The sequence below is a fragment of the Pagrus pagrus genome (assembly GCF_965226575.1).
Source record: "Pagrus pagrus genome assembly, chromosome: 4".
In the NCBI taxonomy this organism is placed as follows: Eukaryota; Metazoa; Chordata; class Actinopteri; order Spariformes; family Sparidae; genus Pagrus; species Pagrus pagrus.
In genome coordinates, this window is record NC_140188.1 from 5123143 (window position 1) to 5147362 (window position 24220).

At 41.5% G+C, this 24220-nt stretch overlaps 1 protein-coding gene across 5 annotated transcripts in view; it reads left to right on the top strand.

Moving 5' to 3' along the window:
* The first annotated feature begins 7749 nt into the window (after positions 1-7749).
* Positions 7750-24220, top strand: part of bcl9l (bcl9 like) — a 32188-nt gene continuing 15717 nt past the window's right edge. The window contains exons 1-2 of one of the 5 annotated variants that reach the window (XM_084351896.1): positions 7750-7815; positions 8080-8157. The gene's annotated coding sequence lies outside the window, so the exon portion shown is untranslated. Of the gene's footprint in view, positions 7816-8079; positions 8158-10225; positions 10636-18660; positions 18682-24220 lie in introns of those variants that run through there. The other 4 variants (XM_084351897.1, XM_084351899.1, XM_084351895.1 and 1 more) reach the window with 4 other exon arrangements.

Here is a 24220-nt window from a genome sequence, read left to right on the forward strand (position 1 = left end):
GACAGTGAAATTACTATTTTCTTTTCCACTGGTGTAATGGACTTGTCAAACATGGTTTAACTCCTTCGTCTTGTAATTTATGAGCGCACCACTAATTTGCGTGAGCGGGGGTGTGAACTGTACGATGGTGGCTGGCAGTCGCTGGTTCGAGAGGGGCACAGATCACAGCAGAGGTCCTCAGCTGTGATCAGGATCAGTGAAAATCATTTAAAACTTCATCCATTCTCGTAAAATGAATGAGAAGGATGTCACACGCAAATTCACACGACAACTTAACACTAATTATGGGTTTATGTGAGTTTCTAGACCAAACGACATGTCTTCAGGTCAGAAAGTGTTGAACCCTGAGAAGAATATACATGTATCTATAATCTCTCTTGACTTCGTGGAGCTAACTATGATCTCAGCTAACATCAAGTCAATAAATAGCTGCTAATGTGTGTTATTAAGTATCAGCCCCACCTGTCTGTTGGCTGAGGTCTGAACCAACTGGTGAGCAGCTTTCACGTGGACGTATTAATGAAATGCAGCTGATGCTGTTGCCGTGAAATTACTTTTTGGCAACGGAGGGAACAAAAGAAAAGGATCTTTACCATTCAGGCTTCATAGTCACTTTGAATGAGTAAAAGCAGGATTGTGTGTACAGACAAAGTATTTAAGATATGTTGCCAACATAAAGGAGAGGTATGTTTTCATATTCTCTTCAGGCAGCGGTGAAGTTTGAGGTGGCGGATGTTTTAACACAGATGTTAAACAGGTTGCACATTTAATTCTGCTGCTCTCTACTCCAGTGGTGGAAGTACATTTACTCGAATACTGTACTTAAGTAAAAAATGTTTTACTTTACTTGAGTATGTTCATTTTGTAAAAAACCTTTATGACTTGGCCGGACAGTGTCTTGTAATCTCAAACACCCAAACGTAACATGTGACAGATGTTTCCACGTAAGATAAAAGGTGAAACCCACAACCAGCGAGAGACTCATTCCTCCCGTCGCTCTGTTCCCCTCAGCTTCTTTACAAGCTTCTAAAATGGATACTTGCTCATTCTGGAGTGGTTTCTCCCATTTATATGAAGGAGGTCACGAGAGCTCTTTGGGTGGGAGAGGTGACTGTAAAGAGGTCAGTAATTCTGTTCAAGTAACTGCAGCTTTTGTTCCTCCTCATTATATGGACCCCGTGGATATTATGAGTAGAGAGAGACTTGTGTTGTCACAGTTGGAAGATAAACTCTGAGAGTATTATTTCTTTTGAAAAATGTACTTTTTTTTTGGGTTCAACGTAAACTTGTCTCTCATAGCAGGACCTTCTACCACAGTGCAGCAGTGCCGGTGCTGGAGAAAGGTCTGGTACAGGGGGAAAGACGTCTCATCTGTTTGTCTTTTAACAATCACAATCATCTTGGGCGGTGCTAAACCCATGATGTAGTGATGAGCCCCTGCACAATAGCGTCACAACTTGGCATAAAATGGCTAAATCCCTGCAAAATTTAAGAAAAGAGCTGCTAGCTTGTTTAGGATTGGACTATTGGTGACCAGGTTAGTGTCAGGCTAACTTGGTGTTTTCAGCGTGAAGGTTGTAGTTGTTGTTTCTTGTGGAAACCGGCATGCAGATAGTAGAAGGGAGGAGAATGCAGCCTAAAATAATCGCCCAATGGCAGGTTTATAACAACAGTCTTAGCTGTGTACAAAATGTTAATTCCAAAAGAGTTGGGACACTGTATAAAACCCCCCCAGAAAGAAATCACTTGCAAACAAACAAATAGTGTTCCTGAGCTCATCTGGTAATATCCTTTATACAGTCATGTGTGTCACAAAGTGTTGAACCTCGCCCCATCCTAGCTCGTGAATAACTGAGCCTCTCGAGGACGCTCCTTTCATACCCAGTCATGACACTATCACCTGTAACCATTGAACTCGTTCACCTCCAACAGGTGTTATTGGAGCAGTCTTTTGTTTGAGACGTGTTGCTGCCGTCAAATTCAGAATACGCATATATTTACAAAAATCAGTGAAGGTGATGAGGTGTAATCTCCACACTGTTATCAAATGATGAGCAAATAATCTCGCTCTGTTTTATTATTGTTTTTTGGACTCAGGGTCGTAGCAGGAGGCAGTTTTCGCAGCACAGTAGGTGCAGACGTGCACACTGGAGGCCCGGGTGTCATCTCACTTTATGTTAACGTATGTTAATCTATTAATAAATGTGGATTCTGTCTCAGTCATTTCATCAGCAGCTCAATGCTGACCACATGACAACATGAAGCTGTACTCCTGCATTTCCACAAGCTCATATATTTTTCCGCAACAGTAAACCACCGTGTGACGCCGTGATGACAGACGTCCATTCACACACACACACAGCAGCCATGTAAACAGACACCAACAAAGGTAAACAACAGGACGCTGGATGTGAATTTTACAGAGTGACACAGATGTGTGACAGGCTGTATGTAGGTCTCCACTCTTGCTGCTTGGTTTTTGTAAGGTAAAGACATTAAAGCATTACATTTTTCTTTTCTTTTTTTTTCAAAAACAAACTTGAACCCTGGAGTGCCTTCCCCATCTGGAAGCAGTAGAGGGCTTGTCTCAAAGATAAAAACGATATGAATCGCTGCTGGCAACTCAAATGTCCAGTCTGGGATCAATTACATAGACAGGATTCAGAGAGAGAGAGAGAGAGAGAGGAGGGGAGCACAGTTTCTATATCATGGTCTGCTCCAGCATAGGCATGTAGCCCACATACACCCACACACACACACACACACACTAAACAAACTGCACTGTGACCTGTAGCTTGTGCGCACAGTTCCCAGCGTCTGGTTATGGATTGGCTGAGACCGCATGCTGCCATGTTCCCGCCCCGCTCGCACACTGCATTTAACAAGCGACTGATGGCAGTTCCAGATGAGGCCGCTCTCAGCCAGCTGCTCTGTCATGTGGGTTGGGGCGAGGATTTCTGCGAGGATCAATAGAGTCTGCTGGTTGTCTCGTTTACGTCTCTGTGTAGTTTTATAGTATTAGAAAAATCTCATAAAAACACGTTAATTATTCCATTTTCAAGGATTACTTCCCAGATTTATGCTCGGTGTCCGAGTTAGTCTAACATTTCTGTACCCAGAATTCATATGGCTCGGCACCATGAAAACATCTGCCAAGCAGTCTCAACGAAATGCATTGTGGGATGCTAACGGAGGGGAGGAGGGTAATGGAATGAATATGAATAACACAAAGTAAAAACAGACAGCACAACCAGGAGGGGAGAATGGGAGAAAGACAAAAGGATTTAATAGGATCCAGACTGTTTTGAGCTCTCGCTGTTTCAAAGGGAGACGCTGCCATATGTACGTCTACGCGCACTGTGTGTTTGTTGGCCCAGGCATTCAGGGCTTTACCAAAGGTCACAGCAACACCTCCAGTCCCCATAACCTTTTTAGGGTCAAGCTTCAATTCACAAATAGTGCAGGACCTCACCTCATGTGGCCCCGTTAAACTGCATGGCCAGGGTCTGCTCTGTGTCTCCCGTTACCCTCACACATGTAAATACACACAGTGGCAACCGGGCGGACGTTACACATCACTGTACAGTGACATTTCACATGCGGTCAGATTCATTTGAGTTAAATAAATCAGTATTTATGAGTGTAATTTGTTAATGTAAAAGAAAATGACACCTATAATATAACTATCTAATGTCTGTCTTTAAATCCCTGTTAGAATAATCCCTGTTGTTGATTAATTGATTAGTCGGTGGGAGTAAAAATAATCGTCCACTGTTTTTGATGATTGATAATCGTTTTTCTAATGATTTGCTGCTTTTCTGTTATTCATGACAGTAAATGAAGAGTTTTGGGGTTTTAGACTGTTTGTCTGGGAAATTGTGATGAGCTTTTTTCACATTTTTTTGATATTTTATAGACTAAATGATTAATTGAAAATAATCAGCAGATTAATCGATAAAGAACACATCATCAGTTGCAGCCCTGACATTTTGCTCTTTAGTCTTACTTTCTCTTTCACGTCATTTCTACATATGATCATATAAATATTTATACATCTTAATGATCAGTTTTAGCACCTGTTGATTTTTACACCTTTTCATTTAAGTTGTTTTAAAGTAATCCAGTATCAATATTAATCAAATATAAAATGTTCATGTGGACGAGCAGTTGTGTTTATCCGCAGAAGAAAAATATGTTGGAGCACAAATCAGAGACTAAACAATTTTGTGCAGGACTGTGATGCCAACAAGCCACCCAAATGGCAGTTTATACAAAAATCTGAAGTGATCTGCCAACTTCTGAAGGACATCTGCAGTCTGATGTGAATAATATTCACCAGTGTTTTCTCTTCTTCTGCCTCTCGGTGAGTCATATCTGTGTTTGTGCTAAAGCAAAGCTGTTGCTGAAAGAAGGCAGCGCTGAATGACTGCGACCATGATTAAAATTCATCAGAGTAACTCTACTGCCATCTGCTGTCGGCTCTGCTTTTCCACAATGAGAAGTGAGCAGATTTCCTTCTGTGCCATGGAGAAACCTGAGCAGCAGGAGAGCAGTTGCACCAGAAGACAAACCTTTCTGAGAAAGATGTGAGCGTCCACTGATTCAATCAACACCTGGACACCGTCTAAACCCTGTGATTTCTGCTTGGTGTTCAACTAAGTCATTTTGGAGTTGCTGCTAAGCATGATGACCCTGCTCAGCTCAGGACGAGGGATGAGATCCAGAGGGGTGACATCAACTTTGCAGGAGAGCCAACGCAAAAAAATTGCCACACTTTGTCCCGACTTTTTAGAAAATGCAACCTTTGATGAGAAAACTTAATAAAATGTGGATGACAACATACTTAATGAAGAATATTTTGACATTTAAAGTGTACGTCCCAAAATAGCTCAGAGCGTTAGGTCTTTTGGTTTTTGATTAATAAATCTGGATTGGTTTAGAAATCACATGTGCCCTTTTGCCAGTTGAAAGACAACCGTAGAATAAAACACTGGTTCGTTTTTCTTTATAAGGTCAAATTTCATGACTCATTATCTGTGTTCTCTACTGACTCCTCAAACTATCAGCAGCTGCAACCTTCGCTCATGCAGACTAACTAATGTCATTCCTGTCCTTCCTCAGAGTGAACTACAGACGACAAATCTCATCTTCACCTGAACTGAACGTTTGCATGATTTCAGTTGCTGAGCTTTAGTTGTAGTATTTGTGTAAAACCATCCCAGCCCAATGAGGAGGACGTAATTTAAACCTTATTGTGTTTTAATGAACACTCTGTTGTCACTAAACCCAAACTACCAAACTAAACATTACCTTAATTCACCTCCTTCATGGACCTAATCCAGGAAAACAAGCTGTCCATCCGCTGCAGAGAATAGGCCACATGGGTATTTAGGTGTGCCAACAACCTTGATCATAACACAAACAAGACTGCTGAGATTAGATTGACTTCAGCGAGAACCCAGATGCTCATCTCCTCCTGTTAATCAGCAATAATACCTTGTGCACACAGTCGAGTCGATTGCATCAAAACCCTCAAATAACATTTCCAGTCTGACTGAAAGATGCTCCGCTTGTCTCCACGCCGGCAGCTCGAACGCGCCTCGACAAACTCTGGTCTGAATTCTTATCAATGAAAAATCTGCTCAGCATCCATCACCGCGTGCTCCTTCTCTGCCTCCTCCATTTTTTGAACAGTTTGCCATGGCTGTGTGTGCTGGCTGCCCACCATCACACACCTGCATGATTTTAATATGAAGGGCAAGAGGAACACTTGATTGTTGCTGACTTTGCCCATCTGGGAAACCACCTGTTTGAGATCTCGGTCCTGTGCATCAGTGCCTGCACCAGCCGCCACGGCAACCGCTTCTCCCCAATTAAAAATATGCTCTCTGAAAACACACACACACACACACACACACACACACACACACACACACACACACACCATCGTCTGACTGACTGACTGAACAAACAAACAAATCTGCACATGGCGGCTGGTTATTAGATTATTCGAGCTATTTATCAACGTCAGCCACTGGTGCATCTTTGTTTTGCGTTGTGCTTCACTGCATCTCAAGTTGATACTTTTCTGTTCGAGGTTTCAAGATGATGTAGTTTCATTCTGTTTGTCATGTCCTGTATTTAACATGCACCTCAATGCTTTTCCTTTGTTACTACATTGTACGTTCATGCCTCTCGCGGGACTATATCTCACAAATGCCTTTGGTTCATAAGCCATGAAGACCCCTCAGATCCTCTGGCTCTGCTCTTTCAGCTGATCCACAACGCACCACTAAAACATTTGGTGATGCTGATTTCAGCCATTACGCTCCGAGCTGTTGGAAAGGCTTTACAGAGGAAAGAGAGGAGCTGGAGATATTGATCTATTCAGTCTGACTTTTATCTCCTGTGTTGTGATTTTATGGTTTTAGTGTTTTCATTTATTTATTTGTTCTTTTTCATAATTATTTATTTTGTTTTATCAACATTTGACTGCTTATCATTAATATTACTATATTCATTTATTTTATTAAAGGAGACGTACTGCATATGCTTATTTTCAGGTTTCTAATTTTACTTTGGGTTATTGCTCAAATAGGTTTACATGTTTTAAAGGTGCTACTTGTAAGAAAACTTGAATTTTGAGTGTCATTCCCAACTCATCAGATAATGATGCTCTGTGATTGTAGGACGGGTCAGCTGCCATCCTAAAGCATCATTATCTGACGAGTTGGGAACAAGCAGCACCTTTAATGGTAAAAAACCCCCCACAGTTTTCTCATGCTGTCCAGTGCAGCAGCTGTATTTACCCTCTGCAACGCTGTGTTTCAGACATCTCACAGATGCACTGCTCACCGTGTCCCCGGTCGCCTCTGTCATGTTTTAAGCTTCCAGTTTGCTTCATTTCTACGATGAATAAAGGCATATATAAGGCAAATGTGTGACATTATGATGAAGTGTGATGTCAAGAAGTCACGGGGTTCAAGGGCGGGACTACTGACGAGGTGTTTCAGGCACTTCCACGCCCACTTTTTTATCCATCAAGACCTTTTACATGCACAACAACCTGTAGAGCAAACTGAAGGAAAGGAAAAATAATCCAAAAATTATAATAGAGCCTTTAACATTTATTAAATCTTATTATCTTTTATTATTTGTAACTAGTATGTTATGTATGTTATAGCTGTTTTGGTGTGGATTAGTTTTTAAATCCATTTATGTTTTTTTGTTCAGTATCTCATGTTTTTATCAATCATTTGTAAAGCACTTTGAATTGCATATTGATTTGTTTGAAAGGAGCTATATAAATAAGCTTTAATTGATTATGTGTAATGTATTGTATGCATCATTTTGTGCAGTCTTTCCTGCAACCCAAAATATTGAATACATCGCACAATTTCAACATGCACAAATACATGTGTTGCATACAGTGTATAATAGTTTAATGTATGTGTGTTTAACACGAGAAAACAACCTGAGGATGTTGATACTTTTGTGCAAAGAACAGACACACGTGCGTATTAAAGCACCTGCTATTGTCTGTGGAGTACAGGCTGTTCTCAGATGTACTGCTCCACTCTGAAAGCAGCGCTACAGAGATTGTAGGTGAGGGACTTGACTTCCTACATTGCTACACACAATGGCAGGGGTAGTGTTTGTCACCACGGAAACCATTCGTTTCTTGGCAACATTCCTATCATTTCTAGCCGCCTCTAAAATCAAATCTAATGATGGGATTCCTGCAGTCGGGTGAAAAGGAGAATGTTTGCGAGCAAAGTGCCGGCAAAGGCTTTGTCGGTGTGAAAGAGCTCACAGGTGAGAGGGGAAATAATGACGAGGTGCAGAAAACTTTTGCTCTTTTCGTGTCCCCGTGCCTGAATGGGTCGGCGCAGGCTCACATTTTGGGTTTGAATCCTGTCATCTGCAATACTCTTGAATGATAAGTGTGAAGAGGGTCAAGGTGCGTCTCCATCTCCAGCTGCAGCCGAGCCACAAGTTGTTTACCCACATTAGTGATTCAGCCGCTCAGACTGACCTCTGCACCTCTCAAACTGCTGCTTTTTTTTTTTTTTTAATTAGTCATTTATGGAGAGCTGTGTGCAGCCTGGGAAGATGAGTGGTGATCCTCCCCGGCTGTCTCCAAATATGATGTTTGAGGTCAGTACATTTAAAGATCCGTAGTTTGTCATCATCATCACTATTGTGATTTTACGTTTGCTCCAAATGTCATTATTTGCATATAATGTGATGGACGGTCCTCCCTTAAATACATCTCCCTGCTTGTTTCTTCCCTGTAGCGCCATCACATTCCCTAAGGGTAAACCAATTTACATTCTTGTTTTGCTCTTCAGATCCATGCCAGTTTCCATGACAACATAGTTTCACTTTCTCATCCTCTCTGTCTCACTCCCTCTATCTCCCTCCTCTCTCCCTCTCTCTCATTCCCCACTGCTCCTTTTCTTATGTTCTCTTGACCTTCCTCCAATGTTTCATTTTCTTTCCCTCCAAATTCCTCCTCTCCTCTCATTTCCTCACCTAATTGAGCTCATTCCTCTGCTTGCCATAGCCCAGCGGAGAATAATGGACTCAGATAAAACATATCTCAGGGGGGGAGGGAACGGTGGGATAGGATTCACAGCATCTTTTTGCATTTTCATCATAAAATACAAACGCTGCATACTGTGTCTCCGGGCTGTTTTATTCCCTCTTAAATATCCCCGGGCTGGTCTATTTGGCAGGAGTGACGCCTGGAGCCTAAAATTATTGAATCAAAACAATGTGCAGCAGAGTATTCTCGCCTTTGATTAAAACAATACTCTTGTTCGGCAGTTGTCTACACAATAGCACACACGCAACTCAAAGGGGAGGGGAAAAAAAGAACAATAAGAAATACAAGACGTCTCTATTAAATACCCATATACGTTTCCTCATCCTTTAATTTAGACATTCAAACAAAAAAAAAGAGGAGGCTTTCATCCTGAATCCAGCCTGAGCTCCCTTCTGATTTGGCACATAACAGCAGAATAATGTAGAGTGCAGATCTCTACCCAATGGCATAATTAAAATCTCAAGCTATTTAATTACTCAATGATTAAAAAATGTCTGATGCCAACAGGTGTGATGGCGTCCTCGGCTGATTAATGCCAGTCCTTTCTGCCTCGTCTGGTAGGAGAAGGTCATGACGGATGTGCTCGGTCTCCTGCACGACTTTGACCGGTCTCCACGTCCGCAGGTCAGGGGGTCGCAGCAAGTCACCTCTGTGCTCTGTGATGATTTCCGCTGCTCCACACTGACCCATATCTGCGGCAGATTTGTGTTTTATTCCACTCCCTCTCGATATAAATCATTGCAGCTCCCTCCTTGTGAATGTAGGAATTACCCTGTATATGTCCTTCTCTAATATTTAGCTGGTTGCCTCAAGAAAATCAGAGCAGGGTTTCACGTTCAAACTTTCTGCACCAAAGGAGAAAAGACTCAAGCACTCCGGGTGGTCTAGAAACCTACATTATCAAGGTTAGAGGAGCAGCTGTTGCAGGTGCAAATCCTTGCAGCAGTGGAAACATCTGGATAAGGATAGGATGTGCTCTCCATCAGAAACATGTCTCCTCTCCTTGATTAGGGCTACACATCTGGCTTACTGTAAGCGGTCTTTCCTGCATAAATCTGCAGTAAAGCACGTTTGTCCGTCAACAAATCGCGTGAAACATTTGCTGGACTCGCACTCTCTTTGTCAGCGCGCGTGCAAGAGATGCATCCATCCCATAAGTTCACCCAAGTTCACGTTGCCAAAGCCTACTTCTGCTACCCATACCACCAGAGGGAGTATTCAACTGAAAAAAAAAGAGCAGGTTTAGCAGAGCAACAACTGGATCTTCACTCTGAGTAACTTTATAATGAATCCTCCTCTTAAAAAACCTAAAGTGTCTGAGCTCAGCTGAGTGTCTCTGATGTTGCTCCTCTGACAATCTGAAATCATCAGATCCTCATCTGAGATGTGAAGGCTGATCTAAAACACGTCATATCTGGTATTTTACTGATTGATCGCCTTCCAGGAATAAAAAAAAAAACAAAAACAAACAAAAAAAACACCCACAGTTTATTTTAAGTCAGTTTCATGTCAGTGTACTGACATCATCATTATCTGGAAATATTAGGATAATGATATAATAATAAAAAATAATCCCACTGTGATCCAGCAGCAGCAGCAGCAGCAGCACACACAAGTCCAGTGTGACATATCAGCACAGTGACATACGGATGCCCGTGTGGCCACACTAATTATCGTCAGCGGCTGGGAGTGAGATATGGACTCGCAGAGCAATGCAACGTCCTGCCCTTCTGCATCTTGAATAGTGGGAGTCATGAACCGCTGCAAGGTGACGCGTCCTCTGATTTCAACCGAAACTTCAACCTAGACACGCCGCGTTATTTATCAACCCCGTCAAAACTGCACCAGCTCCCCTTTTTTTTCCTCCTCTTATCAAACATCGGGATCGGGACCATCTTGCGCAGTGGTACGGCGGAGCGGAGCGGAGCAAGCGGTGGCGGCGGCGGCGGCGGCAGCGGCCACTCCGGGGAATGTCGACTGGCCGTCAGTGCTGCCTGACATCGGCCTCTTGTGATCTCACACACCAGGTACAGTACACAGCCTTTCCCCCCCAACAACACTGTCACTGCCGGAGCGTTGCTAGCTGTTCGCGTATTTACGGAGCCCGTTTCTCCTTTTACGTGTTTTGGGGACTGACTCGTGTAACTTTCTCTTCCTTCTTTTTTTTTTTTTTTATTAAAGTCTTCGGGGTCGCTAGCAAAAAGCAAAAAGCCAATAACAAAGTTCACAATCCCGTTAGCTAGCATCGGTTCGCTTGCAGATGTGTGCTACGTCAACGTCAGTTTACGAGCAAGTGGAGCTAGCGAAGACATGAATTAGCATGCTAAGTTAGCCCCCGTTGGACCTGGCTGGCGCAGCAAGTCTCCCCTCCCGAGCGGCGGGGTTCACACCGGGGGCATGTGTCCTGAAATCCTCCTAACGAGAATGCGGTGCTTTGCTCCACTTTCACGCTTCCCGCCGCCGATAAAGCGTTTCAATCCAGATGTGTGCGTAAATGACTAATATTAGCATGTCAGGAAGCTAACAGCCGGAGCAACGGTTTTTTTTTTTTTTTTGGACGGTTTAGTGAGCTAAAGCAGCTAAAAACCCCCCCGTCAGGAGGTGACTGACTGCGTAACGACACCTGGCTGTCACCTCCACACAGCGTGTGGGCATGTGGACACCGACATGTAGGTTAATGCTGCCGCGGCTCAACGCTGCGTCTGACACTTGTAACGTGCTCAGCGTTAACTCAGTGTAGGAAAATATATGTTTTGTGATTACAAAATGTGTTATTTTGAAAGTCATTTCCTGCCCCGCTGTGATTCAGGCACACACACACACACAAGTCAAGCGTACAAGCTGGACGTCAAGCTACAGGTTTACACACGTTGTGTTGGTTAAAGTTAGTTGTTAACATGAATATGTTGATGCTAATAGTTGAGATTAGTGTTAGTTTATTATAATATTAAGGCTAAATGTTGACATACAGCCGGTGAAAAGTGCTCTCCTCTCACACACACACACCCTTTTTCCTGTCTCTTCCTTCCTCCCTCTCTCTCTCTCACTGTATGTGTGTGTGTGTTTGTGTTTGTGAGTGTGTGTTTGTGTGTGTGTGGTCTCAGCCTTATGACAACCCATGACCCCTGCTAGTTCAGCCTGTTGAATATAGTGTGATAATGCTGCACTTAAACCTGTTCACACACACACACACACACACACACACACAGATACTACAGCTTTTCTCTTCCTGTATGTGTGTGTGTGTGTGTGTGTGTGTGTGTGCAGGCACGTCATGCTGTTTGTGTATCTACAATATCCTGGTGAGCTATATATAGCACCTAACAGAGTTTGCAACTTGATCCGAATTGTCTCTCAGAGCCACAGTACACTGTGCGCTGCTTTCAGCTGGAAGTGAAATATCTCCTGGTTCAGAGCATCTTCTTCCCTCCTGACTTTCGTTTAAGAGGGACGGTCCACCGGCGCCGACCTGTAGGCCTCCAGACGAGCCTGCTGTATTGTGTTTTTGTATGTGTTTTGTCCTGAGTCGGTCCCCGTAGATTTTATTGTCGTGAGTAATGAGGAAACCTTGTGTGAAACAGGCAAGTTACTTTCAAAATGCAATATATTACTAGTTACCTTTACTTTAAAGAAATATATTAATTACAATATTACTGTCTGTAGAGTAATATACTACTTATTACACTACTTTTTAGTTACTTTCAACAAACCCTATATAGAACAATTAAATAGCCTAGATCTGAATGGCCTTGGACACGGTGAAGAGCAGGCAGACAAAGGATCACAGTCCGATATATTATGAGATAAAACATTTTATTTTAAATTGTAGGCTCAGTCATATGAAGCACAACAGACCTATTCCTTCTATAATGTAGCCTATAATGACACGACAAGACAAAAATCTCTTTCTTTTTATTTTAGTCCACAGAACAAGGAATACATGGTGCGATACAAGAATGTAAATTAAAGTGTGCTCGGAGGATTAGGCTTCATCATTAGGCTCATTTCAGTCACACAGACTCGACAAAGAACTTATAGGCTCGGCTATATTAAACACACACAGAGCCTGTGTTAATACGGTCATGTTGGTTCTGATGGGTTCTTAAAAAACCCACAATAAAAGCTTCACTCCGGTCGGTAACGGGATTGTAACCCGTTACATGACATCACTGGAGTAATATATTACTGAAATATTAGAAGTAACGCGTTATATTACTCTGTACCCCGTATATTACTTAAAGGAGCTCACCTGAGGGGAAAACCTCTTACCTTCAAGGACCCTACATCTGTTTCTTGGCTGTGCATTGTCAAATAGAGGTATTAAAAGATAAGTTCAACCAAAAATTTTAACTCAGTCTTTATCTACACACCCCCATGCTGATAAAAAGTTGGCTGAAGTTTCATAGTCTACAAAACATTTCTGGAGCTTCAAGCAAAACAGCATTGTGGCATTCTCCCTAAACAACTGAAGTAGATGTGGACTTGTTTTAAAGTTTACAGAAACAACCTAAACATCATAACATGGCTCCATACAGCTCATCCAGCGTAATCCAAGTCTCTTGAAGCCCAGAAATTGATTTGAAAAGACATTATTTAAACCCCTTTTTAGGCTGAAATCTTCACTGTATCTGCTAAGCTAAAAATGTTAGCATGCACCCCCTGTGAAGTGGGTGCACGAGCTCGACCGCACATCAAGGGTGCATATAATCTCTTAAAATTAATTTAGGATCTCAGAGACTTGGATTATACCAGACCAGAAGTCCCCAGCTTCTTCAGTTGTCTCCTCAGTTGGCTGAATTTTTCATTTTTGGGTGATCTTATCCTTTAATAGGACTTGAGTGGCTAACAGAAGTGACATAAAAGGTGATGATGCAGCAGTCACAACACAAAGGCTGATGTATCTATGATCGTATAGTAAGTTCCTGCCTCTTTTGTTTTGTCCGGGGTCGATTTGAATGAACAGGCATGCGGCAGCCGCTGCATGTCCACACAGACTGCTCCGGTGCAAGCAGAGACAGATTTGGTGAGCTGCTGACAAAGTGTTTCTTATCTGGTTAGGTGATCTGAGAACTTTGGGGTGAGTTACAGGGAGCACCGCTAAGGTGAGCTATGAAAGAATAATGTGATATTGAGAACGTTTCCACACGACAGCATACGAAGACACTTAAGTAACGGACTCTATAGGCCTAGTGAAGAAAAAAGGAAAGGCCTCGGTCTAATCCTTAACTAGACGCAGTTAGGCTAGGCATTTTTGTGACACTTGCGTTACTATCCTAGTGTCTGTTGTAGTTCTGTGCCTCCTTGTGTGCTCGTCTTTTGCATATGTTTGCATACAGTTTTTGCTGACAAAAGTACTCTGTCCACACGGCTGCTGGTCCTCAACCTTTCCAGCTACATTCTTATATTTAGTCACACCAGGAATTGTCAGAGCCGGTGTTTTAACCTCAGTTTGTTCATTCAGATGTGAACAATACCATTTGATCTCAGGTGTGCACCAGGTTACCACACTTGAGACCTTGTGAGACTGCAGTTCGTGGTTCTTGTTAGAAGTGAGAATGTAATGTGAACCAACTACAGGATTTAACCCTCAGATACTGTACACAGTTTCGTGACATGGGTGAAGGAGGTCGGATGTTCACCTCTGTTTGTCAGCACTTAGTTATGCTCGGAAGGCATTGTGTGACAAGATGAGTCTGGTGTATACTTAGAAGATTAAGATTACGGCTGCAACTAATGATTATTTTCATTTTCGAATAATTTACAGATTATTTTCAAAAATAATCGATTAATCAAGACAATCAATTGTGTAGAATGCTCATCACAATTTCCAGAGCCCACAATGACGTCTTCAAATTGATTGTTTTGTCCAACAAACTGTCCAAAATCCCCAAAATTTGATATAATACCTGACAAAAAAAGCAAGCAAATCCTCAGCAAACGTTTGACAATCCTCAGCAAACGTTTTTACCTCTAAAAATCGATTATCAAAATAGTTGGCACCTCATTTTCTTTCCATCAACTGATGTGAACATATGAACATGTACAATCTACTGAAGGGTGAATCCTTCATGATCACAGGGAGAGGAGTCCTGATTTGTTTTGACCCCTGTCGTGCTGCCATATTGTCTCAATATCCAAAAGAATGACATACTTTTTGGGCCTGTGGGAGTTTTGTTTACAAGTTTTTGAAACTCGTCAGTGTTAGACTAGATGACTCAAACAGGAAAATGCATCAAAGTAAACTTTTCCACATACAAAACCAACCGTAGGTGGGATCACAGGCTCTGTGAGAATTGAGCCCACGTTCCTCCTTTACCATGAGGCTCTGATCACATCCAACCAATGAAAGCCCTTTTAGCAATCTGACAAACAGAGTGTATTAACGTGGGAACTTAGTACTGCGTTTACATGTAAAGAGATAACAATCACAAGTCTCGTTGAGGAGGCTGTGACTGCGCTTCGCATTGCATTTATACATTGTTTATGCCTTATACATTATTAAAATCATCTGCAAGATCATCTTTTCTTTGGCTAAAACTTCAGGTTAGTAACAAAAAAAAATGCATCAAGGAAGTGGTGGACGATCTTTTACCGAACTTGATAGGAAGTTTAAAAAAAAAGTGTTAAAAATGCAACAATTAGAGAAACAATGCACAACATTTTGATTCATACGCTGACTAGAGAAAATCACTAAGTTACTTCCTGGTATGTGAATGTTCAACTCCTCACAACGTGGCAGAGGCTTGTTTGACTTGTACAGTCTGCTGTGTGAATGCACAATAGTATTTGATCATTGTGGAGGTCTCATGGAGCTCTGTGTGGCTCCAGCAGTGCATACCATTATTCCCTCTAAGTAGGGTGTATTGCAAATTGTATTACATACAAATGCACAAACAAACAAACAAGGCTCTAACTGGGATTATACATCCGGATACTGCGTCTGTCACCACCTCTATCCTCTTAAGCTTTCTTGTCCTATGCTTTGTAATCATGCCATTGCTTACAGTTGGTTTGTTTTATTAGAATTTGAAAAGCAATCTCACTGTTTTACCGAAAAACAAGATAAAGAACATTACTTTCAAATTAAGATAGGTTACTTCACAAAGCGTCTGATAGAGTACATACTGTGGATTAGCCAGTAAAGGCTAAACATGTGCAAACATTTTCATAATGTGGAGGTAATTTCCCTTGTGTTAAATCCATTGCAATAATTGCAAGTATACTTTTTAAATCCAGGTGAATTTTCATCTTGTCTTTGGCTTTCTTTCATCTCTTTTCCATCTTAAAGGGACAGTTCATCCCAAAATCAAAAATGCATATTTTTCCTCTTAACTGTGGAGCGACTTATCCGTCCATTGTTTTGATGTGAGTTGCAGAGTGTTGGAGATATTAGACGAAGCGATGTCTGCCTTCCAAGAGAGAAGTTTCATGTAGGAACTATTTTCTTTCAGCTGAACTACACCTGCAAACTGTACCACCACGCAAAATAAAGTGTGCATCTACTCATGGACGAGGGAACATACTTATGCCTGATGTAAACATGAATTAATGGCATCCGCCTTGGCTGAGCTGTAATGTAAGCTAGCTTAGTTAGCCTAGTTATCTAGCCTCTCATCAATGATTAACTGCACACTTCCTTCTGCGTGATACGGAAAGAAAACAGTTCCTACATGAAACTGCTCACAACAAGGTCTGTGGGTTATCTTGAGTAACCAGGTCATGATTTCTAGAAACAGACAATGCTGTTGAGGTTTTAAAATGTATTTTTTTTAGACACAAGCTGTGTGCAATCTAGTTCCATTATATTCCTGAGAAGCCAGACATCTCTACGGCCGATATCTCCGAAACTTGTCAACCCACATCAAAGCAAACATGATGGAAAAATGGTACTACAGGAAGGAGGATAAAATATGTATTATTGATTTTACTGTCCCTTTTCAGTTTCTCCCATCTTGCATCATTTCTTCAGGTGAGGACATTTACCTTTTATTTCTACCTTTACCACTTTTAAAACAGTTTAAAGTCATCGTCGGGTGATATCTAAGTTTGACTGTGGATTGGACATCTGTAATTGTAGTCCTTCTGTCGCTCAGCTGGGCTAATGTTAGGGTGAGTTATTTTAGTGAAGGTCAGGTTATGCCGGCTGGTCACTGTTTATGATTTGTTCAGTGTTGTTTTGGGAAAACGATGCTGTTTACAACCCTGAATGCTCCCCAGGGAAGCAACAGTTTCAATCAAAAAACAGTCCACAAAAAAGTAAAAATATAGTCCATCCCAGTTTCTCAAACTCTAATGTAATGTCTTTACATGTCTTGTTTTGTCTGACCAGCAGTCCAGAACCAAAAGATTCAGTTCATTATGATATAAACCCCGGAGAAGCAGAACATCTCCATATTTGAAAGGATGAAAGCAGCATTTTCAGCCATATTTATACCAAAAAGGACTATCGATAAAAATGATCAAAGTAGTTTTCTGTCAATCTACTAACGATTAGCTGACTCATCAGTGCAGCTCTAATAATGTTTGTGCACCATGTGTGGAGTGCTTTCAGTGATGATGATCTTTGACCTGTGGGGAAAACCTGCGACACCGTATCTGATTGGACAGACTGGTCGTCTTCTGATCGGTGTGTGTTCATCTTGACACTGAATGGCTTCCGTCCATCAGCCCTCCGTTTTCCGACTGCTTCTGTGCTGTAACGCCTGCACCGAGGCTGCAGTTAGGTCTTTTTCCTTGCTCTACTTGGCTTTCTTCCCAGAATGTGTTGGAAAGGATACAACCCTTGACCCTCTGTACAAAATGAGCCCAGTACTTCCCTGTCCCTGAGCTGAGCTGAGGCTAAACCATGGATGAGGTGCCTACAGTCTTCTCACCAATTAATTTTCACTCTGTTGAGAAGGTGTTTGTCTGAAATAGCCAACAAGTTCTGTGTAAACTGCTCACATTTTCCAGATCACATAGAAGTGCCGTATCCACCTTGGTCGTGGTTTCATTAAATTAGTTGGCCTCATATTTTCGCTTCCTCCTCTGCTTAGCTCACTGCTTTTGTCTGCTTCATAATGTTTTCCCTTGGGGTATAAAGAAAGGTACATCTCAGGTCATCTCTTTTGTCATCACTGCTCAGCGAGGGTGGTTTCATCAAAAGACAGCAAAGCTTTGAGATCTTCACAAATGTCTCTGTTTTTCTTTTTTCTGTGGCCTTTCCTGTGTTGCAGGCCTTCTCTGTGCACATCGCCTACTGGTTAGCCTATATTTACTCAGCCCCGTGACATGTTTTGTTGCCACAGCAACCTGCCACAACCCCCCTAGTGTGCTGATTTTTTTCGTTGGCTGTCACCTGTGTACTGTCCCACAATGCACTGCAGTTTACCCCCAACAAGTATGAGGACTGTGAGTGCAGAAGGAGCAGCAGATCAGAGTTTGTGGATTAACTTCTCTCAAAGTAGGAATACCTTTTTTTTTTTTTTCAGCTGAATCTCATTTTTAGATGTTTATTCAAATGGGTGCTGACCTGAGGTAACCTCTTGTTATGCTCATAGACTGATGCATTCCTCCAACACCAGGCTGCAGAAAAACAAAGTGCATGTTGGGAGAGGAGAAACACGCTTGTGATTGAAGAAAAGGGGAAGTAAAAAAAACAATGTTATGAAAGGGACCAATAAAAATCAGGCAATAAATACGGGTATTGGGCTGAATGTGGTCAACAAGCCATGGACTGGGTTTCCCAGCCTATTTGTTACACTTGAATGCTCTGACCAAAAATGACAAAAATGCAGTATACTTAGTTTTTTTTTTTCCTCCTGCGAGACTTTTGAACAAGTTCCAGTTGTGTCCTTCCCCTGCCTACAGCCTCTGACAGCTTACGAATATAGTCTCCACCTCTCCTCTTAAAAGTTACGTGTTTTGGATTCACTGCCTCTGTGCAAGCAACACTCGCTCCGGCTGCATCAACATCAAGTCATGTCTCCAGGATCGATAGTAGTTTCTCAGTTCATAGTTTGGAAACAATCGCTGTATTATCAGACATGGATGATTGGTGCTTTCCAAATAGGGGCCTTTCAGCTGTCACATTGGTAAGAGGGAAATATTTTTTATTTTTATTTTTTTTTTTAACTCATTGGTTTTGTATGATTCAAACAGAAGCCTGCAAAATCAAAAACCTCATTCCCCAAAGAGAGTCTGAGGGCTGTAATTTATTGGGTGCTGCCTCTGATAATCATTCACAACGTACTGATGTGTGTCACTTAGACGCTGCTTCATATTATTGTTCCAGGTTGGTTTTCCATGAGTGAAAGTTGGCGGGGGCTTGATAGCTTATTTAACATCTCTAAACCAAGTAATCTCTAGTCAACATCTCTAGCTCGCCTGTCATCATCCTTGTTGATTTTTCTGAAAGTTTCACGCTGTGCAAATCAATACAGTAGCTGACAGAAATGTTCTGTTTAACATTCAGCTCTCAGCCTCTCAAGAGCGTAGTGCAGTGATTTTTAAAAGACTCACTGCAGATTTCAGATCAGTGGAGTGTCAGTTGTGATGTTTGACATTTATTGTGTTGAGTTTTCTGTACCACTTTAACACATACAATTATAAACTCCTTATACCAACAACTCCTTATACTTCTATACTTCGTGTTGCTGCAAAGAAACTGAGAGTCCTATCTTCAGTTTCAGTTGTGTAATTGCTGCTTCGTCTGAGCCGGTTGTTAGCTGGATGTGATAAGGCATGGCTCCAGAGTAACTTCTTTCACAGACGTCCTGGGATCACCCTGAAAAACAATTCAAACCATCCAGAACAGATTGTAAACCATCCTGAAGTCATAATGTTGTTTCTTTGCTTGGTTATTAACATCTGTAGTTGTTACTTAAAAAGTGTTAGCCTTCAAAGTACTTTTACCTCCAAACTGTACTTCAGTACTTTTATTTACTATAAACCTGTTGTGTTTAATGCTTTGTGTTTCTCTGAACAGTGACTCTCAGTCTTGCTGTGTGTTTAGCTGTTAGCTCTATTAGCTCTGTAGCTGTTAGCTCTGTGCCCTAGTCCGTGCAGTGTGTCCCGCACTGCACAGCCTTCGTCAGTGGCTTTTTGGCTGATTGAGCACGTTCAATCTGCGGCGGCTCGTTGGTGAGAGAAATCCCTCCGATTGGCTGTTCAGGTTAGCGGTGTTCGTGCAGAAAAGAGAAACGTAAAAAGAAAGGGAAAACCCCTTGAGTCTGTCGCTGTAGTATCCATGATTTGCCCCACTTCTCTTTATTTTTCTCCTCTGCCTCTTCGCCAGTGCAGTTTTCAACTTTTCATCAGACATATTCTCCATTAGGAACAGCTGTATTATCAAGAGCTGTGTCAAAAAATGCTGCTTAATCATAACAGCTGTTTGTATACTGGCAGAGAGGTATCATACAAGCTTGTTGGCCACCAGCTTTAGTCTTTGTGATGTTTTCAAGCGCAGCTTTTTGACCAAGATGAAGGAGAAATGAGGGGACACACCTGTCGGTCTTTGTCGCCGCTAGTCTACTTTTCAAACAAAGACTGTTCAAAACTGTCCGTGTCACAACACCTTTCACAAAAGTTGTCACATAAAGCTTATCAGAGAAGGCCCGCCGGTAGCTTCACCAGTACAAACTCAGTGAAATACTGTGTATAAACTACAAATGTAGAACAATGTCTGTGTCAGTGGAAGGTGGTGATAAGGGTGACAATTTTGGGCTTGTTTGAGTCTTTTGTGTGTGGACATGAAGGGAGTGATTACAGCAGCCACATAACCGCATGACATGAGTGTGACATAAGAGCAGGCGAGGGAAAAGCCCGTCAGAGGTGTGTTGTGTTCTTCATGTGAGCAGGTTGTGTTAAACCGGAGTTGTACGTTCACCTTTTAGGAAGCATTGCGTAACAGTGAAAAACATGTTTCATAAGTAGTTTTTCTAAAAAACAAAAGCTATAGTTAATAAAGTTTAACAGTCAAAAGCAAAAAGAAACAGAAGACGAAAGTTTCAGACTTGATTTAATTTGTCAACAATGTACCTGCAAGTGAAAGGAAAAAAACATCAAGTCTACTATTAAATGTGTAAATTATAACTGTGATTAATGTTTAATTGGACTCTTAGGTTCATTTTATTGCACAGGAATCATTCTGTTGGTAAAACTGAGCTTTCTTGAAGTTCTGAGTCATTTTTTCTAGACAGTTTGAATCTCAGTATCAGGGACTTTTCCATCACTTTAAAAACAACTAGTTGATTATTTTCCAGAGTGCACAGTCCTGACACATGATTTCATACTTGTTACGTGCAGTGAAGATGTTGGCTAGACACTGAGATGAAGATGGGAATATTTTGATCATGATGTGGTCGAGTTGAAACTTTATCTCAGGTGGTGAGAACTCATTTGTAGTGAAGAAAAAACAGTCATGGAAACAAAGCAAATGTGAACGAGAGTTCAAATTTAGACTAATCTTTAAAAGCATGTTATAGTTACAGCACTGTTTGTTGGAGAAATCTGTGTGCATGAAGACAAACGACTGACTTCAACAGTGTGGAGATGTTGGATTTGTTTTCTTTTACAGAGATCCTTTGTTTTTTTTTTGTTTTTCTTTTTGGAAAAAGTGTTTACTCGGGACAGATTGCAGAAACCAAACTTTGTAACAAGTTTGAAGGTGGTGGTGACTGCAGACAGACAGACAGACAGAGAGAGAGAGAGAGGCGCCTGCATCAGAGCCGAACTAGGACATTTTTAAATTAATTTATTTTATCGGTTATCGGACCAAAACAGCACTGATTCTGATAATTTGAAAAAGGCTGAATATAGGGTCTTGATAAAGGTTAGATAGATACAAATGACCTGAAGCAACCCAACTAATGCCCTCTGGTGAACCTGACATGAACGTTGGTCCTGGCTGTCCTCTTAGATTACCATAACATTTGATAAAAGCTAAAGAAGAACTTGATAGACCCTGGAAGGACATGGTTTAACGCTGAACTGGCCTTCACAGAGGATTTAAATTGTGAAGTCATACATGTTGTGTTAGCCGCGGCCTTGTCCTAAGTGAGAGTACAGAGTGTCCAAGCACGTTTAACTTATTTGCCTTCTCTTAGGCTACATTTCGACTGGCGCCATGTGCAAATGCAGTTTGTGAAGCAGCTGATGTCAAAAAAGTCTCGACTGTGTAACTGTGTGGGCTCCTGCGTCATACACATTATTCATTCATCAGTTCTGTTAAACAGTTTGGCCTCAGTGTTTACTGGTGTCGGTCCACAGAGCAGTACTGTGGCATCTGTGTTTTGGACTTGGCTTAGTATTTTGTTCTCACTGTTGGCCCTGACTTCCCAGGGCTCTCTGGGTCTATTAATACCAGCTCGCTCTAAAAATACAGAGTACTGTGTGACCCACTGGGACTAAATAGGAGCTCAACCTCTTACCGTAGGCATACTGACACACACACACACACACACACACACACCCTGCAGTTATGAAATCTGATTTTCTTAGAATACAAGATCCCTGGATCCGTCCGAACAAAACAAATGGAACATCAGTATTTTTTTCACACTAAATGGCAAATTAATTTAAATCATTTATCAAACCCTCAGGCCGAACTGAGAACACTGATGGCTGTTTCCACTGACGTTGAAGGAATGCAGGGGTGTGTGTTTGTGTGTGTTGGCCTGCTTTGTGTGTATATGTACTTCTCATCACGGCTCTAAATGAATTGGCATTATGTGTAAAGACCACATGCTATGGGATTTAAAACTCATTGAATTATTTCCCTAATTTGTTTGGAGCAGTGATTGGACAAGGTCCAACTGTTAAATTGAATTTGTTTCCCAAACAACTAGTGAAAATGTCAAATGAGGAAAGCCAACTGGAGAACATTTTGTACCCTAACACATTTGTTGATTGGATAACAGCTCAACTTTGCCCAGCTGCTTTAAAGCGAGCAACTCCATCAACATGTTTGATTAAACGCTCAATTAGTATCTCACATACTTGAGAGAAGGCAATATAACAAAACATGTAGATCAGGGCCTGAACATAATAATACCAGCCCTAATATCTTTGTTTTCAGTGTCTCTGCTGGCTCTCCGTCTCATGGGCAACCACTGATTTGTTTGTGAGTCCATTAAAATGAATGGTAGAGAAACAGATCATTTCTTAGAAGCATTAAAGTAATGAAGGTGTGAATGCGCAGAGGGACGGCCGTAATTAGAAAAACTTCTCCACATCATCTACAGGTGTCAGTTGGACATTTAGCTAGATACATTTTTGGTATCTTGATTAGTAATGTGCACATCAGGAACATCGGCTGTAAAAATCTTTCCTGAATAAGAACACGTTTTATAACTGCACACAGCTTACTTGGTACAGTCGGCGTAACACAATAACTTTTTTGTTCTAACCAAAGGCACCAGCCTATTCAACCCTAGCAAACAGTGATTATCTCTCCTCCTCCAGCTCAGACATTTGGCCAAAAAGTCTTGAAACATTTTTAATTCACTATATGTACTGAAAAAATAGAGTTACTGCTACTATGGAACATACAGGCGTGGCTTTTAAGGTCTTAAAAACCTCTTTTCACAAGCAGTTTGAAACTTTGATGCTACAATTGTCCAGTGATTGACGTGAACTCCAGATATTTCTGCCACGTGTTTCAATTGAGCGATTTCTGTATTTCTGTTTTTGTCTAAATGATTCATATTGGCTTCAAGCAGGCTGGTCGATGTTGGGAAAAGGTGATTCATGTACTTCTGAGCAGAATTTGAATCAAAATCTGATGACAGTTCGTCGGGTTGTTCTGAATCTGATCAGTCCGAACTCATGTAGCCCAGCTGAAGCAGATTAGCTGAGTTGATGACTGTTAAACTCTTAATTAATAATGCATTGAAGTGGAATTGTTGTTTGCATTGCTGTTGCGAAGACAATTGGATTGTTTTTGTTTTCCCCAGTGTAGTAACTAAACAACACAGGACGAAAGCAAGAGTTGATTCATCAATTTAGTTTATAATGGAGACATGAAAGCAGACAGAAGTGGTGCCAGGCTGCCAGCCTGACTGGATCCCCGGTCAGCCTTCACTTTTCCAGCAGATTTTGTGCCCACTGGCAGACAAAATATAGTGAAAGTGAGGTTTAGGACTTTGATTGTTACATATTTGGCCATGAATATTCAAGGTTATAGTGAAATAACTTCAACATTTAAACCAAGTTTTAACAATAAGAATGTGTCGCTTGCACCTTTTCAGCATCTTACAAATATGGTTCTTGATGGTTGTGCGGTCCGTCTTGCTATCTTAAGTGACACGTGGGAAGCTCATGTTGGGATGCTCTAGGGATAAAACTTGATAGTTGTTGTAATTTGTGACATGTCAGTATGATGGAATATAACTCAACTGCACCGTAAATTACAGGCTTCAAAATGACCATTAAGTTGCACCTTCTAACCTTAATGAAGGTAGATTTATTGCAATAATTGCTTTATTTCATCCACTACAGTTGCCTGTGTCCCCTTGGCACACTTTCTCTTGATGCTACATGGAGCTTTGAGCTCTACTTGGTTACTCTCGGTCTGCCAGTGTTGGATGATGGATTCACACACGTGCAGTTGTATAATGCAGCGCATTGACGGTG